At 39.3% G+C, this 17,099-nt stretch overlaps 1 protein-coding gene across 6 annotated transcripts in view; it reads left to right on the forward strand.

The window, feature by feature from the left end:
- LOC136849333 (long-chain fatty acid transport protein 1-like) overlaps positions 1-17,099 on the forward strand; it is a 596,150-nt gene that overhangs the window by 349,737 nt on the left and 229,314 nt on the right. The window lies entirely within an intron of this gene.

Raw genomic sequence — 17,099 nt, forward strand, 5'->3', positions numbered from 1 at the left:
TATTTCTCAAGAATGGTATTTGAATGACTAATCCCTTTGTATATTGTGAACTGGTGAAAATATTATATATATATATATATATATATATATATATATATATATATATATATATATATATATATATATATATATATATATATATATATATATATATATATATATATATATATATATATATCTGGCCCCATCATTATATTCTGACTTCCTTTAGTGACATTTGGCCAACTGCTTATATGAAATATACTGAACTAGACTAACAAATTTCATGTCTATTTTTGTAATGCATATAATATAATTGTACTATATCTGATTTCTTTCATTGCTACGTAGGTGTATCATTTTAATATTTCATATAAGAAATTAACTGAATATATAAGACTACCATGCTCATCAGTGGAGATTGTCTCCTCCTCATTGCAAGATAACTTTCTTCTAGAAATCATTGGCCAGGGGATAATATTGTAACGCAAACCCTAGCCTCTCTTCCTTGTGTATCTCTATTATGAAGGGTTTCTTGGCAGGAATATGATGAAATAATATCTTGGCCTCATGTAGCCTGTTACAGATGGTTTGGGCATCAACTTGAAGGGAGAGCATCTCTTTACATGAACACCAGTTGTCAGGGGAGTTAGGCGGAGCTCCTTCAATGATCATCCGATGATGATCTTCAGTAGTGCAACCATGGGGTCGTCCTCCACTTTTTACAATGAATTTATCATGTTTCCTCTTTTTCTCTGTTGTTGTACCCATGTATGCATGGTTGTTCTATTTACACCAAGCTGCCGAGCAAAATCTATGCATAGAAACATTAGTCTCGTGCAAACTAATGATCGATGACCTGTGAGGTAATGTGGTGCGGCCAAGTCTGTTATGCGCCTTATCAGTGCAAGTGATGAGACAGTTTAACTTTCCTGCCTGAGTGTGGCGTTACTGTCACACAATAACACACGACATCATGTGATTTTTTTCTTCTTTGTGTTTTTGACAACGATTAGGGTAGAATTCTTTATTTATATAATTTTTTTTTGATGATCATTCAGTAGTATTTTATTAGTTAATATGCTTTTATTTGGATTCGAAATATAATTTCTTCTTTGACTCTTTTGCCCAATCATCTGACAAAAAATTTTTTAAAATGTTTCGTCATTTTTCGTAATATGAATTTTTCACTCACCACTCATTTTTATATTGTTAACCGTATGATTAATAATCAAAATCGAACAACAAAAGTACATATCCTTGTATTTATCAAAAGAATAAATTTTTTCCACTCAACTTTGAATTTGATGCTGGGCACTAATGCATTTAGTTTTGAAAGAAATTCATTGAAAGTGCCCTACCTATCATCCCAAAATATTAGGATATCATCTACATATCTCATCCACAGCATGTCTCTAGGTTTTATTGCATTTATTATTATAGTTTCAAAGTATTCCATGTATAGGTTGGTTAAAACTGGACTTAAAGGACTGCCCATACTGCACACAAATTTTTGCTTGTAGAATGACTCCCTGAACGAAAAGACGTTGTTTGACACACCAAGTTCAACAAGTTTTATTATTTTATGTAGGGTTAGTGGGAAATGATCTGTATAGGTGGCTGATTTTTCTCTCAAAAAATGTAGAACGTCTTGTACTGGTACTAAACTTGAAAGTTTCATGTTGTGAAGTGGTCTAAGTGCTTTGAATCTGTGACAGAAATCTTCAGAATATTATGTGACTGGGAGAAAATGTGCCTAGGCATGGGGAAAGGAGGCCGGCTGACGACTTAGAAATTTTATTATTGAAAGCTCTGGCACACGAGATAATAGGTCTGAATAGAAGATTATCTTTGTGAGTTTTGCGAAGGCCATAAAAGTAAGGTAGTTTTTAATAATTAAACATGACAGAATACAAATTTGCCGTATACAGAAAACCAACATTTTCATAGCCGTAGCCAGCAATCGGTTCTTAAGAGCTTTACAGATTTGCTCCCCAGAATTCCTGGAAAGGAATTTGAACTACAGTGAACCCCGTTGATTAATGGGGATGCGCCCCACACACCCCTGAATAGGTCAAACCACTGAATGCTTAAAACCCCTCTAAAAACACTTAGAACTGCCCATTTTGATAGCTTAAACCAAGAAAAACCCTGTAAAAATGCTTATACCTGAGTATTTTAATAGTTTTATCACAAAAAGTGCATTTATTCATGAAAATTATATGAAAATACAGTAATTAGAGAATATTTCTCAGTGAAAAATACCGCGAATGGGTAAATTTTCTGCGAACGATGGCTAGATATGTTCCACAGAGAAACCCGCGAATGAATGCGTGAGTCCGCGAACCATGAGAACGCGAATACAGGGTGTTTACTTTAATCTGAAGCACCTGTCATCTTTAAAGTACCTTGACTACATGGACGAGTAATGCAATCGATGTTTGGTGTTTTCAAGAATATATATATATATATATATATATATATATATATATATATATATATATATATATATATATATATATATATATATATATATATATATATATATATATATATATATATATATATATATATATATATATATATATATATATATACACACAACACACACACACACACACACACACACACACAGTCATACTCCGAACTTATGCGAGGTTAGGTCCCAGAACCCCTTGTGCAGAGTGAATTTTCACGTAAGTATGGCTTAGTCTCTAAAAATGCTAATAAATGCTTATTTCTAAAGTTTAAACACTAAATATGACCCTAATCATGCTCCTAAATTATTAAGTTAACTTTTAAATGAAATTAAAGTTACTGTAATTTCATTTAAAAGTTAGCTTAATACATTACCCTTAAAAAAGAGAAGTAAATGGGTTACATAAAATTGAGAGTTGTAAGAGAATTTCTCTCTCTCTCTTCTCTCTCTCTCTAAATCTCTCTCTCTCTCTCTCTCTCTCTCTCTAAATTCTCTCTCTCTCTCTCTCTCCTTCCAAGTGATCTATTTTTAGAATCGTCTCAACCTCTTTTTAACAACCTCTTTATTCTGCATCTCTTTCTCTTTGTTCTGAAATGCTTTTTCATGAACAAACAGTGTTTTATATTTTGACTAATACAACTCTTAGTTATTATGTCTCTATGTTTTAGAACATATTTGCAACACTAGCGCATTTACACTTCGTAGGTGATACAGGTCAAATTAGATCAATTTAAACTATCTACTGTACAGGTAAAGACATACAGAGAATTCATAAGTTGTAAAAATGTGTGAGCACTAACTATGAGAGAGAGAGAGAGAGAGAGAGAGAGAGAGAGAGAGAGAGAGAGAGAGAGAGAGAGAGAGAGAGAGAGAGAGAGAGAGAGAACCAACACTAACGGTAAAGAATCGCCTGGTTCAAGGGTTGTCCTTACTTAAGAGGGTGATCTGTCTCATTATTTATCAATTATTACGGAGACTGAGAGAATAACATTTTGAGAGAGAGAGTTAGAGAGAGAGAGAGAGAGAGAGAGAGAGAGAGAGAGAGAGAGAGAGAGAGAGAGAGAGAGAGAGAGAGATTGTCCTTACTTGAAATATCAAGTTATATTGTTTATGAATTATTACGGGGGAGAGAGAGAGAGAGAGAGAGTTAGCTTAATACATTGCCCTTAAAAAAAGAAATAAATGGTTGACATAAGAATATAGTGTGTGACTCTCTCCCCCATTCCACCGATCTATTTTTAGAATTGTCTCAACCTCTTTTTAACAACTTCTTTATTCTGCGTCTCTTTCTCTTTGTTCTGAAATGCTCTATGTCTCTATGTTTTAGAACTGCTCATTTACAGTTTGTAAATGGTACAGGTAAAATGAGATAATTTCAAAATTATCTACTGTACAGTTAAAGACATACAAAGAAACAGTGCTGTAATACGTAGGTTGGCTAACTTCGAACGAGAGAGAGAGAGAGATAACAGTTGTCCTTACTTAAGAGAGTGAAATTTTTTATGAATTATTACGGACACACACACAGAATTACAAGAAAAATTTGACCACTGATTAGTAACACTCCCATTCTTGTCATGTTAAATGACATGTCTGACAGCTTTTGCCTTCCACCTTATTACAAAAGATGAGGGAAGAATTTGTTTGTTCAAGATAACAGAATTTTGTATTACAGTTTTATTATTATTATTATTATTATTATTATTATTATTATTATTATTATTATTATTGTTAAATAAACATAACTGTATACATGTACCATAAAAATTCATCTCACTAAAAGAAAGAGAGAGAGAGAGAAATTATTACTTTTAATAATATTTAATGTTATTTAATTTACACATAAAAGCTTGAAAACTTATAAATTACTGTACATCAAAAAATTAAACACTTTTGCAGGGTTTCTCAGTGTTTGGAAATGCTTGCTTTTTTGTGAAAAACTCATGTATGACCATTAGTTAGGTTCCAAGGAAAAATTCATGTGTCTGTGAATTTGTGCAGTTTTTAATAGAAGTTCGAGGTATTACTGTATATATATATATATATATATATATATATATATATATATATATATATATATATATATATATATATATATATATATATATATATATATATATATATATATATATATATATATATATATATATATATATAAGTGGTCAGAGAGGCAGACACTTTGCTATCCGTGTAGACATCCAGGGATTATATATGTAATCAACGGATAGGTTTGCTTAAAAAGCAAATGGATGTTACAGACTAAATACACACACAAAAACAAAGCCACTACAACACCTTCTAAAAACATAACAAACATCTCACACGTTAAAAGAACTCGCCATACCTTGCGCAATAACTTCTTGCTGCTGGGAAGAAAGGGCGTTGGGTCAGGTATGATACATGAAACATACGTGAAAGGGTCTAAGCGATGTCAGGCAGGGCAGCCGATCGAGACCACAGGTCTACCCTAAAGCCAAATCAAAAGTCCTTCAAAAGAAGGCATCGTATTTATATATACAAAAATGGGAATAAAAGCAATGTTAAAAGTTTTTCTTAAGATAGAGAAGAAGAGAGAGAGAGAGAGAGAGAGAGAGAGAGAGAGAGAGAGAGTACATTCCAGTATTCTGGGAGAACTGGCCAAATATTGAATGCATTATATACACATGTATATTATATATATATATATATATTGTATATATATATATATTATTATGATTAGCAAGAATTCGCTAGCAAATTACCTCCCCCCCCCTCCTTTGTTGTTGTTGGTTGTTCATTTACTGCCAGCCGGCCGATCGATAGACCATCTGTCTATCGACTTAAAAACAGGGGTTTAAAAGATTAAAGGCGCTCCCATTTTTGATAAAGATCTTTCCTTCGAGGCAAAAGTAATCTGGCTTGGGCGTTTCTCCTACAGGCCAAAACCTCTGCGGGCAGCAGGCAATGAGTCAAAGCATCTGTGTTGGGCGCACCCCTGCCCCATAGGAGGGGATAAAAGGCAAAAAGCCCACGAGGTCTCAGACACACGCGGGCTGGAAGATATGGAGTGAACTTGTGAAGACGTCCTCAACACCTGGCCCCATCGATGCCCTTGCATCCTAACCACGTGGCCCTTTCAAAGTATACTTCTCCTCGTGTCCTTCGACCGTATTCCTCGAGCCCACACGCCATTGCTTGGAGTTTCGAGGAGTCCCCATCGCCTTGCCGCTTTACGGAAGCCCTTGCATCTCACCACGTGGAAGAAACTCGTCCCTCGAAATCGCAAGTCATCCACGGACCGCCTTCTACGCGCCCTCGGAAAATCTGCTAAGGTAAAGTGCCCTGGAAGAGCCCCATTTCAGTCACGCTTTTGTCTCGTAATATTTTCTTAAAGAGAAAGCCAGAAATCTCCCTTGTCTAATGTCCGTGCGCCTCTTGCATCGGCAGTATTAATTCTTTATTACTCCTTTGGCACCCTCAGTGCAGCTTCGAATTCATTATTCTTTTGTCTATTTTCATTACTGGCGTATAATGTGCATATCTCTCATTTCAGAGGGATCCTATTTCGTGGAAGCTTCTCGGATCGTGTCTGGAATCCCCAGTTTCATTCAATCCCTAGGAATCTCCTTCAGGATAGTAATCTACTTGAGTTCCTCTTTCCCGTACTGATATCATTTATGTAAATACACTCCTTTAAATTTGCCCACGTGTTTTACGTAATATTTCCTCAGTAACAAGAGCCCTAAGCTCATATGAAATTCTCCTTTGTTTTCCTCTTTTTTACGTTTTCCCGTACCCACGAAGTCAGAATCACAAGGCTAAATTAACTTAAATTGTTGCTACCTGTCTCACAGAGCATATTTCAAACTAAAACCACGGAAAAACGTAAAAATGGCGACCTGGCCATAGATCTCGTTTTGCAGTTGCAGTTCCCCTAGTGTTGCTTTATTGCATTTGCAACTTGCCAGATCAGCTATTAGCAAAGCTAAGCTGGGTACGAGACAATTACGAACCTTTGTGTAAAACCAGCACACAGATCCAGAAAATTCCACGTAAGTAATGTGTTAATCTTAGCAAAACCTTTTACAATCGTGACTGTTCCTAGGAATTAGAAATAGGGACGCATGTAATCACTGAGAGAAAAGAACCGCCGTATTAGATTCGTTAATGCATGCCTTTCAGGATAGGTAGTTAGGAAATAACCAGTGCTAACCATCCTTTGCTTCGAGGAATAGTGCGAAATTCCTCTGTGTTAAAATCTTTGCCATATCTTTTGCTTCGAGGAATAGTGCGAAAATTCCTGTGTTAAAATCTTTGCCATATCCTTGCTTCGAGGAATAGTGCGAAAGAAATTCCTCTGTGATAAATTTTACTTCGCATTTCGAATTAGCGAACTGTTATTTAGGCGCGAATAAAATTCCCCACGTGGGACACGACGAAGTCAGCTTGCATTGCTGAAATTCTCTCAGTGTAGTTAGAATTCGAGTTAGGTGTTAGGAAAGCGAAATTTAAACTCCGCTTATAGGGAAAATTACTAGGCCGTTGTACTGTTATCCTCTCAGACGACTGGGAAATTCTCGGAATCCCAGACGGTATATAAATATACGGGTTCATTCACCCAGAATCTAAAAATACCTCCGGTGTTGGCCAAACGACCTGCACCCCCACCCCGCCCATGCCCGCGTGTGTAGCATTTTTTTTTTTCCCCATTCATTTCCCAGCATACATTTTTCTTTGGGTTTCCCGTTAGTAATTTCTAAGTCCTAAGGGACGAATCGTAATTCCAAGTCCTCAGAGACTCCTAAAATTCTACGTCGACGTGGCGAGAATTTCTCCAAAATTCCAGAATTTCTCCAAATTCCAGTCCTTAGAGACTCCTAAAATTCTACGTCGCACGTGTGAGAATTTCTCCAAATTCCAGTCCTCAGAGACTCCTAAAATTCTCGTCGCACGTGGCGAGAATTTCTCCAAATTCCAGTCCTTAGAGACTCCTAAAATTCTACGTCGCACGTGGCGAGAATTTCTCCAAATTCCAGTCCTCAGAGACTCCTAAAATTCTACGTCGCACGTGGCGAGAATTTCTCCAAATTCCAGTCCTCAGAGACTCCTAAAATTCTACGTCATGACGTGGCGAGAATTTCTCCAAATTCCAGTCCTCAGAGACTCCTAAAATTCTACGTCGCACGTGGCGAGAATTCCTCCAAACTCCAGTCCTCAGAGACTCCTAAAATTCTACGTCGCACGTGGCGAGAATTTCTCCAAATTCCAGTCCTCAGAGACTCATACAAAAATTCTACGTCGCACGTGGCGAGAATTTCTCATTCCTGCGGGAACCCAAAATTAAGTCCTTTTGAGACATTATATAGTGTAGTTCACACACATCTAAGCCCTTACGGGACTGATCATTCTAGTTCGTTAGAACAACTCCTTAACTTCACGCTACAGCCGGCCAAGTCCGAGCGTGACAAAATCCAACTACGTCTTCCGAGACACATATTAAAATTCGTTCGCCAAGAACAACCACGTCTTTCCAAGACACATCCAATTTTAACAAAAAGTCTCCTCAGACTTACTAATCAACTGTCTTATTCGGACAGATCCAGCAGTCTGAACAATTGAGTGTTTCAGATTCTGCAATTGAGTCTTTTCAGACAACCTGAGTCTTCTCAGACATATCATATCCCCATTATTTCAAGATGGCTAATACCAGAGCCCAACAAAACGAGGATTTCAAATTCTACATGTCCGCTGGGAAGGACATGGGACTATCGGGGCAAGATCTGAGAGCATGGGTTCAAGAGCGAGTGGACGATGCCAAGGCGGAGAGAGCAAGAGAACGTGAGGAGAGAGAAAGAGAACGTGAGGAGAGAGAGAGGGCAAGAATTGCCCAAGAGCAGGAGAAGGATAAAGAACGTGCAGAGAGAGAGAGGGAACGAATTGCCCAAGAACAACGAGAGGAGAGAGAACGAATCGCTCAAGAACAACGGGAGGAAAAAGAACGTGCAGAGAAGGATAAAGAACGTGCAGAGAGAGAGAGGGAACGAATTGCCCAAGAACAACGAGAGGAGAGAGACAGAATCGCACAAGAGAAAAGGGAGGAACGAGAATGGGAAGATCGAGAGCGACAGCGCGCCCACGAGCTCCAGATGCTAGAACGACAGCCCGCCACCCCCCCGCCCCCTGCCGCGGGGATGAGTGCCCTCAGCCAAGCTCACTCGTTCATGCCAAAATGGACAGAGTCGAACCTGAAGTATGGCTTGAAAGGGCCGAACGAGTCCTGGAGTGCTGCGATCTCTCCCCGCGGAACTCTCCCTTGTTCTCACTAAATTCCTGGGCGGAAAGGCCTCGTTGCCTACCACGCCTTCCCGCAGACGATCGGGAAACTGGGAAGCCGTCGACGCCAAGCAGTTACGAAGGCGTGACGAGATTACCCCGAGCGGTGGAGGAGACGTTGGAGAGAGCAGCCCAGAGAAGCAGGCCAGACTTGGTCCGATTGGGCGTACCATTGAGCGGGCGTTGACAAAATGGCTCGATTCCGGAGCCACTAACACCGCCGAGGTACTCGAGCGGTTTAAATTCGAGCATTTCCGCGCTACGCCTCCTGCCCTCGCCACCCATATAGTGGAAAAAGCCCCAGCAACACTCACCGAGTGTTGCCGAATAGCAGATATGTGGGAAACCCACCACCCTCAAGAAGGATCCATGGGGCGGAAAATAAATCCCCGTCCCTCCTCGGAGGAACAAATTCCCCTAAGGCTGGAACTCGGGCAAGCCCCTAACTTGCCATTATTGCAAGAAAACGGGCATTCCTCCGAACAGTGCGGAACAAGAAACCGGCTCCTCTCTCTCCCGGAAAACCGACAAATAACTCGCCTGCGCCCTCCACAGGGGCAGCGCGGAAAGACTTTAGCCAGACCTTTTGCACGGCGTGCAAGGTCTATGGCCATTCTCCCGCATGGGCAAAATGCCCACGCATAATAAAGTAAATACTCCCACCGCCGCCTTGGCCGTCACAGATCCCCAGTCATTAGGCCCTCCCGCCGAAGGGCCTGTATACGTGGCCCCTCCACGAGGTAGCGAGCCGCGCGCCGAGTCACTGCCTTCGAGGACTCGGGCGCACAAATCTCCCTCATCCGAAGGGACAGAGTTCCCCACGGAGCTATCGTCAATAGACGAAAACTCGTCACGATCGAGGGAATAAATCAATTTAAGATGATACTCCCTACGGTCCAATTGAGAGTCTCAAGACCTCACCAATCCAAAATGTGCAATCTTGCAGTAGCAAGCCATCTCCCCGGAGGCTATGACGTCATCCTGGGACAGGACTTTCAGTCCCCACCGAAATCACGACAATCTAGGGGTCCCCATTCCCGAATCATTCCATGGGCGCGAGTAATCCTCCCCGCTTCTCCCTCAGCCAAGACTGGCGCCCCTGGGTACCAGGAGGACGTGCAGTCCCCACCAGTGCCACCTGAGTACGATGTACAGTGGCCCCCTCGATCGGTTCCCGATCCCATTCCAGTGCCCGGCCCTGCCTCAGTGCCAGTGCCAGGGCCCCAATCAAATCTCCCTTCAGGAGATGCCAAATTCCTGCCGGTGCCACTTGCATGCCCCGAGCAGGGCCAAGCTTCGTCCGTCCTGACCGACGAGCCCAAGAAACCTCTGATAGCGCCTGACTCTGCCCTAGTGCCAGCGCCAGAGCGCTACGCCGATCTCCATTCACGGGATCCAACTCAGGACCCCTCTCTTCCCCGGCCTGGCACCGCTACCAGCGTCGGTCAGAGAGACGGTTCCTCCCGACCACCGCGGAAGCTCACCTGCAGGTGCGGCCTCGCAACCCGTGCCTGAGCTGGTCAACAACACCTGCGAGCCGCTCACGCCACCCCCGACCGCCTCCTCTCTGCCTCAGCCCGTCGCCGACGCAATTGCAAGTCAGGATTCTGCCATATCTCACTTGGCCGATGAACTACAAGAGCCGCGACGGATCATGGTAGAACCCGCGACGGAACACTCCTGCGCCAGCTGTCGCATCAGCAGGCCCAGGTGGTACTCCGTGCCGCCTCCGGTCGCGGGCCCTCCGCTTCCCGGCCGAGGACGACTGTCCCATTTAGAAAGACTCGAGGCGAAATTACCACGGGCGTGGGACATTCCAGGTAATTTACAAAGAGCTCTAGAGCTCCCATGGCACCTGTGCCGCCATTTCATTTTTCGAAGGTCTTGGCACCCCTAATCCAGAAGGGGATGTCAGACCCTCCTCTATCTTCTTCCGTTCCTCAGGAACTTCTATCTCTTATCACCTTCTATTAATCTTCCCTTAAATTATCCCCACAAGAGGCAATTAAATACGGGATACCATTCCCCACACAATGTATAAATCATTAAGAATAACAGAGTGAGAAGTGGCACGCCCTTGCGCCCATACCTTGGCACCGGGAGTGCGTGTCAGCCCTCCTGAAGGAGTCGCGCCCTTCGGTGCACTTTCCTCGCCCTGGGACTGAAGTGATAGTCCGGGCCGTAATTTATAGGCGAGGGACGATAAATTCCCGCCTAACACAATAAAACCCTCACTCTTTTTCCCTTAGCTCTTCTGCCAATATCATTTACTTTCTTTTAGTCATTTAGTTATCTTTATTTTAATGAATCGCGAGTCATAAACTCTTGCCCTTGTGATTTAAATGCCCTTTTGTAAGCTCTGAGACGTGTCCCGCTTTTTTCATATGCGGTCAAGTTTCATTCGTAACGTCTTGGTAATTTTCCTTTTGTTATTATTATCCCTTTTCCCCTTCCATTCCTTCCAAGATCTCTGTTTGTCCTACCCCACATCTTTTGTCTGCTCGCCCGTCATAACATTGAGTAGGCAGTGGACGATAAAATTAGCGTAGTTTAAGGTTAGCGAATTAAAACCTCGCGAATACTCTCGCCCGCATTACAGCTGTCAAAATCCCGGTGTGTGGTCATCCTCAGCTCAAGTTGAACGATAGCTGAGCAAAGTACGTTAAAACGAAGATAAATTATCAATGCGAATATGTATAGTCATTATAGTATCGCGTAAAAGGGGATGTCATTTACAAAAATAAACGCTGTTTTTCATTTACACAGCCTCTTCAAGGCAGATTGTACTAACCGCATGCATTTTATCTAAAATTAAGTAACCGTGTATTTTAATTCTTGAACAATAACCATTTCTTTTCATTTGTTGGCCATAGCCTCATATACGTGGTCCTATAATCTTAATTAATTCACAATTGTTCGAGTCACTTTATAAAGTTACAGTGGGTAACCAAATCTAAAGTAATTATTCTTTTGCAAGTGTTTAAATCACTTTGCGTTCTGTTAACGAAAATTGTCCCAATGTGTTATTAAAAGTAATGTCTCAGCTTCATAAAACCCTTAGGAGTAAAGTTCATTGCAAGGCAGAATGTAGAGTAACGTAAAGCATTTGCCGCTCATTCTTGAATATCGATGTACACACCGAAGGAGGTATGTACATCATCTTGTATGGGGAGGTATTATGATTAGCAAGAATTCGCTAGCAAATTACCTCCCCCTCCTTTGTTGTTGTTGTTGTTTGTTCATTTACTGCCAGCCGGCCGATCGATAGACCATCTGTCTATCGACTTAAAAACAGGGGTTTAAAAGATTAAAGGCGCTCCCATTTTTGATAAAGATCTTTCCTTCGAGGCAAAAGTAATCTGGCTTGGGCGTTTCTCCTACAGGCCAAAACCTCCCCTGCGGGCAGCAGGTGCAATGAGTCAAAGCATCTGTGTTGGGCGCACCCCCCCTGCCCCATAGGAGGGGATAAAAGGCAAAAAGCCCACGAGGTCTCAGACACACGCGGGCTGGAAGATATGGAGTGAACTTGTGAAGACGTCCTCAACACCTGGCCCCATCGATGCCCTTGCATCCCTAACCACGTGGCCCTTTCAAAAGTATACTTCTCCTCGTGTCCTTCGACCGTATTCCTCGAGCCCACACGCCATTGCTTGGAGTTTCGAGGAGTCCCCATCGCCTTGCCCCTTTACGGAAGCCCTTGCATCTCACCACGTGGAAGAAACTCGCCCTCGGAAATTGCAAGTCATCCACGGACCGCCTTCTACGCGCCCTCGGAAAATCTGCTAAGGTAAAGTGCCCTGGAAGAGCCCCATTTCAGTCACGCTTTTGTCTCGTAATATTTTCTTAAAGAGAAAGCCAGAAATCTCCCTTGTCTAATGTCCGTGCGCCTCTTGCATCGGCAGTATTAATTCTTTATTACTCCTTTGGCACCCTCAGTGCAGCTTCGAATTCATTATTCTTTTGTCTATTTTCATTACTGGCGTATAATGTGCATATCTCTCATTTCAGAGGGATCCTATTTCGTGGAAGCTTCTCGGATCGTGTCTGGAATCCCCAGTTTCATTCAATCCCTAGGAATCTCCTTCAGGATAGTAATCTACTTGAGTTCCTCTTTCCCGTACTGATATCATTTATGTAAATACACTCCTTTAAATTTGCCCACGTGTTTTACGTAATATTTCCCTCAGTAACAAGAGCCCTAAGCTCATATGAAATTCTCCTTTGTTTCCCTCTTTTTTTACGTTTTCCCGCACCCACGAAGTCAGAATCACAAGGCTAAATTAAATTAAATTGTTGCTACCTGTCTCACAGAGCATATTTCAAACTAAAACCACGGAAAAACGTAAAAATATATATATATATATATATATATATATATATATATATATATATATATTTACAATATCTATTATAGATATATTATATATATTTATATTTATAATACCCACGGAGAGGATGAGAGATACAATGGGTCAAATATATCATATTCTCTCTCTACTCTCTCTCAAACTCTCTCTCTCTCTCTCTCTATATCTCTCTCTCTCTCTCTCTCTCTCTCTCTCTCTCTTTTACCATGACTCATAAACACTGAAGGTCACTGAATTAACTCTTGACTTAAGAAAATAGACTTTTTTTTGGAAATCTAACAAAGCACTGACTGATTAAATGAATAAGTCACACGGACTTCCAAATTCCAAACCCAAACATAGAAAATGGGATATTAGACCCAGGCTAGATCACAATATAGTACCAATGACAAATAAGGAGTACTCAGAGAGGGTAAAAGACACCACTCAATAACCAAATAGTAATTTATTACAAAAAAATAAAGCTATTAAACTGACAGTCCCTGAAAAGGTGAATATTTTGGGGGGGGTTAGAAACTCATTCAATATCAATACCCAAACACACATGTCATTTGTCTAGCTAACTTTCACTCATGAAATGGAAGGGAAAGAAATTGGGGAGAGGTAGGAATTAATCTTACACACCTGTAAGTAAGTGTAATCTATCACTCAGCAATAAGAGAACCAGGAAGTGAGCCTTGAGCCTGTTTTTCTTATAGTTTACAATAATACCCAACAAGAAAATATTTACATTAAGTTGTGAAGAATTTTCTTTGTATAAAGATACCAAAAAGATCAAATATATATATACATATATACAGTATATATTTACATATATAATTAATAGCTATCTCTCTCTCTCTCTCTCTCTCTCTCTCTCTCTCTCTCTCTCTCTCTTCTCTCTCTCTCTCTGATATCTATATATATATATATATATATATATATATATATATATATATATATATATATATATATATATATATACACACACACACACACACACACACACACACACACACACACACACACACACACACACACTGATGGGGTGAATACTGACATGCGTCAGTTGACGTCCCCAGGTGTAAAATTCAGAGAAAGCCTTTCCATGACTCTGGAGGACAAGCATAGCAGAAGTGGCAAGCACGGAGCTCCAAGATCACACCCGCAGGCAGAGGGGGTAAAGCAGGAAAAGCAGTGGAGAATTCCAGGCGGCACAAGAACGCAAAAGTAATCCAAGGCTGTGATCTCTCATCTCTCTCCCAGAAATACTGCCAGTACAAAGAGCCAAACACACTCCCGAATATTTCCCCAAAAAGTTCCCTCAACTTATGTGAGAGCAAGGTGAGTGAAGGGCAGAATACGAGCCATTGAATGACCAAAATATGAAATGGTAAGAAAACAACACTCATGGGTGAAGTACCTTTCAAATACAGAAAAAGCTGTGGAGGGGAAAAAAGACTGTAATTCTGCTTTTCATGACTGAGCAAAGTAGAACAAAAACTACATTAAAAGGCCACGAGCAATTTACATTTAATTATATATATATATATACACACACATACATATACACACCGGGTGTTTCGAAATCAGAGCCCCCTCACAGGACAAATTGAAAGTTACGAAGTTTTCTGCTGTAGCCTGTCTCCAAGTACATTATTTTAAGTTTCTATTAAGCTATTTTTCATTTTACATTTCTTGTATTTTCAGACTGAGTGACGGAGTTAGATACAGCCATGGCTAACGACTCGGAGGAAATCAGATGGATTGACCAAATCTGGACTATAACCTTTAGAGAGGCTAGGGATGCTGGCACATCCTTCATTTCACGTTCCTAGTTAGCTAAATACATTAAAAGAGATGAATCCTTTGTTAAAAGAAACTGGAACAAAAATCCATATGACTTGTCGCAAAAAGAGTGAGAATCTTGGAAGGCCTGAAGTCCTTTCTCAGAAGTCAAAAGACATCATAGCTGAGGCAGTGGGTAGACCAAGAAAGTCTTTACGTAAATTGGCGCTTGAACTAGAAACAAAAAGGGGAAAGAAGAGAAGTTATAGTGCTGTATATTGTGAGTTGAAAAAATCAGGTATCAAGCCATTTCATGTTATCAGCAAGCCCAACATCACTCAGCAACAGAGAAAAGACATGCATGGTTTTGTGGTTCATTTCTTAAAGATTGGGGACTTTCTCCATGTTGCTGCATCAGATGAATTAGTTCATTTACACAGTCAGGAAGCCAAATCATAAAAATTCATTTGGGCTCCATGTTGCTGCATCAGATGAACTGAATGTTTTCTTCTGTTGCACAGCCAAACACAGTCAGGAAGCCAAATCATAAAAATGACATCATTTGGGCTGCAAAGATTGGATGATATCAGTTGAAGATGATGTTTGCAAGGCTCTTCATCGCCAAGTTGTGAAATTTTATCTGAATGTTTGGGAATTTTTCTCTGTTGCACAGCCAAACAGTTAATGTGGCTCATCAAAGAAAAAGTACAGTCATGGAATGGCAAATATATATTCAGAGAAACTGATTTTATCACTTTTGCATTTATCACACACTGGTGGAGTCCTGGGGTTTTTCCTTTCCTCAAAGATCCTGAAAATGTATATATCTGTTGAAGAAATCACATTTTTGCATGATAAAAAGGCTAAAAACCATGTTTCAGGGGACAGGCTCTTCATACACAGGACAGCTGGAGGCGGAGTTTGAAACTCATTAACAAACAGTGGTATCGATTTCTTCTCATCAAGTACCTTAAAGTTTAAACAAACAAAAATTTCTTTTGATATTAAAGGATAGCATTCTGATATTCATATTATGGTTGTAACTTTCTTTATAAATGATTCAATGATGTTACATGTGCATTATTAAAACATCCCAGTTGGTAGTATCTTAAAGGATCACACATTTCTTATGTTGATTCTTTTTTTCCAGTGCTTTCCTGGTTTGGCCAATATAAAAGTTGTCACAAGACTTACACGGAATTTTATATACACACCCTTTAGTATTGTCTGGGGGAGTTCTTGATAAACATTTTTATGTTGGTAAATACATTAACACCAAAATTTTAAGAAGATGGGAAAAGGCAAAACAAGATTTTTTGAGTTGTAAGGTTCTTTCTGGTTCTGATCATAGTATTTTTTTTTGAAAAATGCAAATAATACATTTGAATCTCATTCCTAATTTGCGATTTTCTGAAATCATGAAAACACCCTCAAGAATGCTTTGGCTGTGGTACAGGCAGATGGATACACATATATTTATACTATATATGAGGACATCCAAAAATATATCCATTTCCATATTTAATTATATATTATTTAATGGCAAAAATAGATTTCAACATATAAACCATGTTATATATATGTTGAAAATATCTTCTTTTCAAAAATTTATATTAACCCAGTTCTAATACCAAAATTTTAGTAAAATATTATATATATGAAAATAGGACAAATATATTTATATATTATATCCAAATATATATATATATCAGCAATATGAGATATATATATATATATATATATATATATTATATATATATATATATGTCATATATATATATATATATATATATATATATATATATATATATATATATATATATATATTTATATATATATATATATATATATATATATATATATATATATATATATATATATATATATATATATATATATATATATTTATTATATATATATATATATATATATATATATATATATATATATATATATATATATATATATATATATATATTTATATATATATATATATATATATATATATATATTTTATATATATATATATATATTTTATATATATATATATATATATATATATATATATATATATATATATATATATATATATATATATATATATATATATATATATATATATTACAGGGCGTCCCCAAGTTATGGTGGCACCGACTTGTGGCATTTTGATCTTATGGCACTTTTTCAAATGCATT

This window comes from Macrobrachium rosenbergii, chromosome 20 (genome assembly GCF_040412425.1).
Source record: "Macrobrachium rosenbergii isolate ZJJX-2024 chromosome 20, ASM4041242v1, whole genome shotgun sequence".
Lineage (NCBI taxonomy): Eukaryota > Metazoa > Arthropoda > Malacostraca > Decapoda > Palaemonidae > Macrobrachium > Macrobrachium rosenbergii.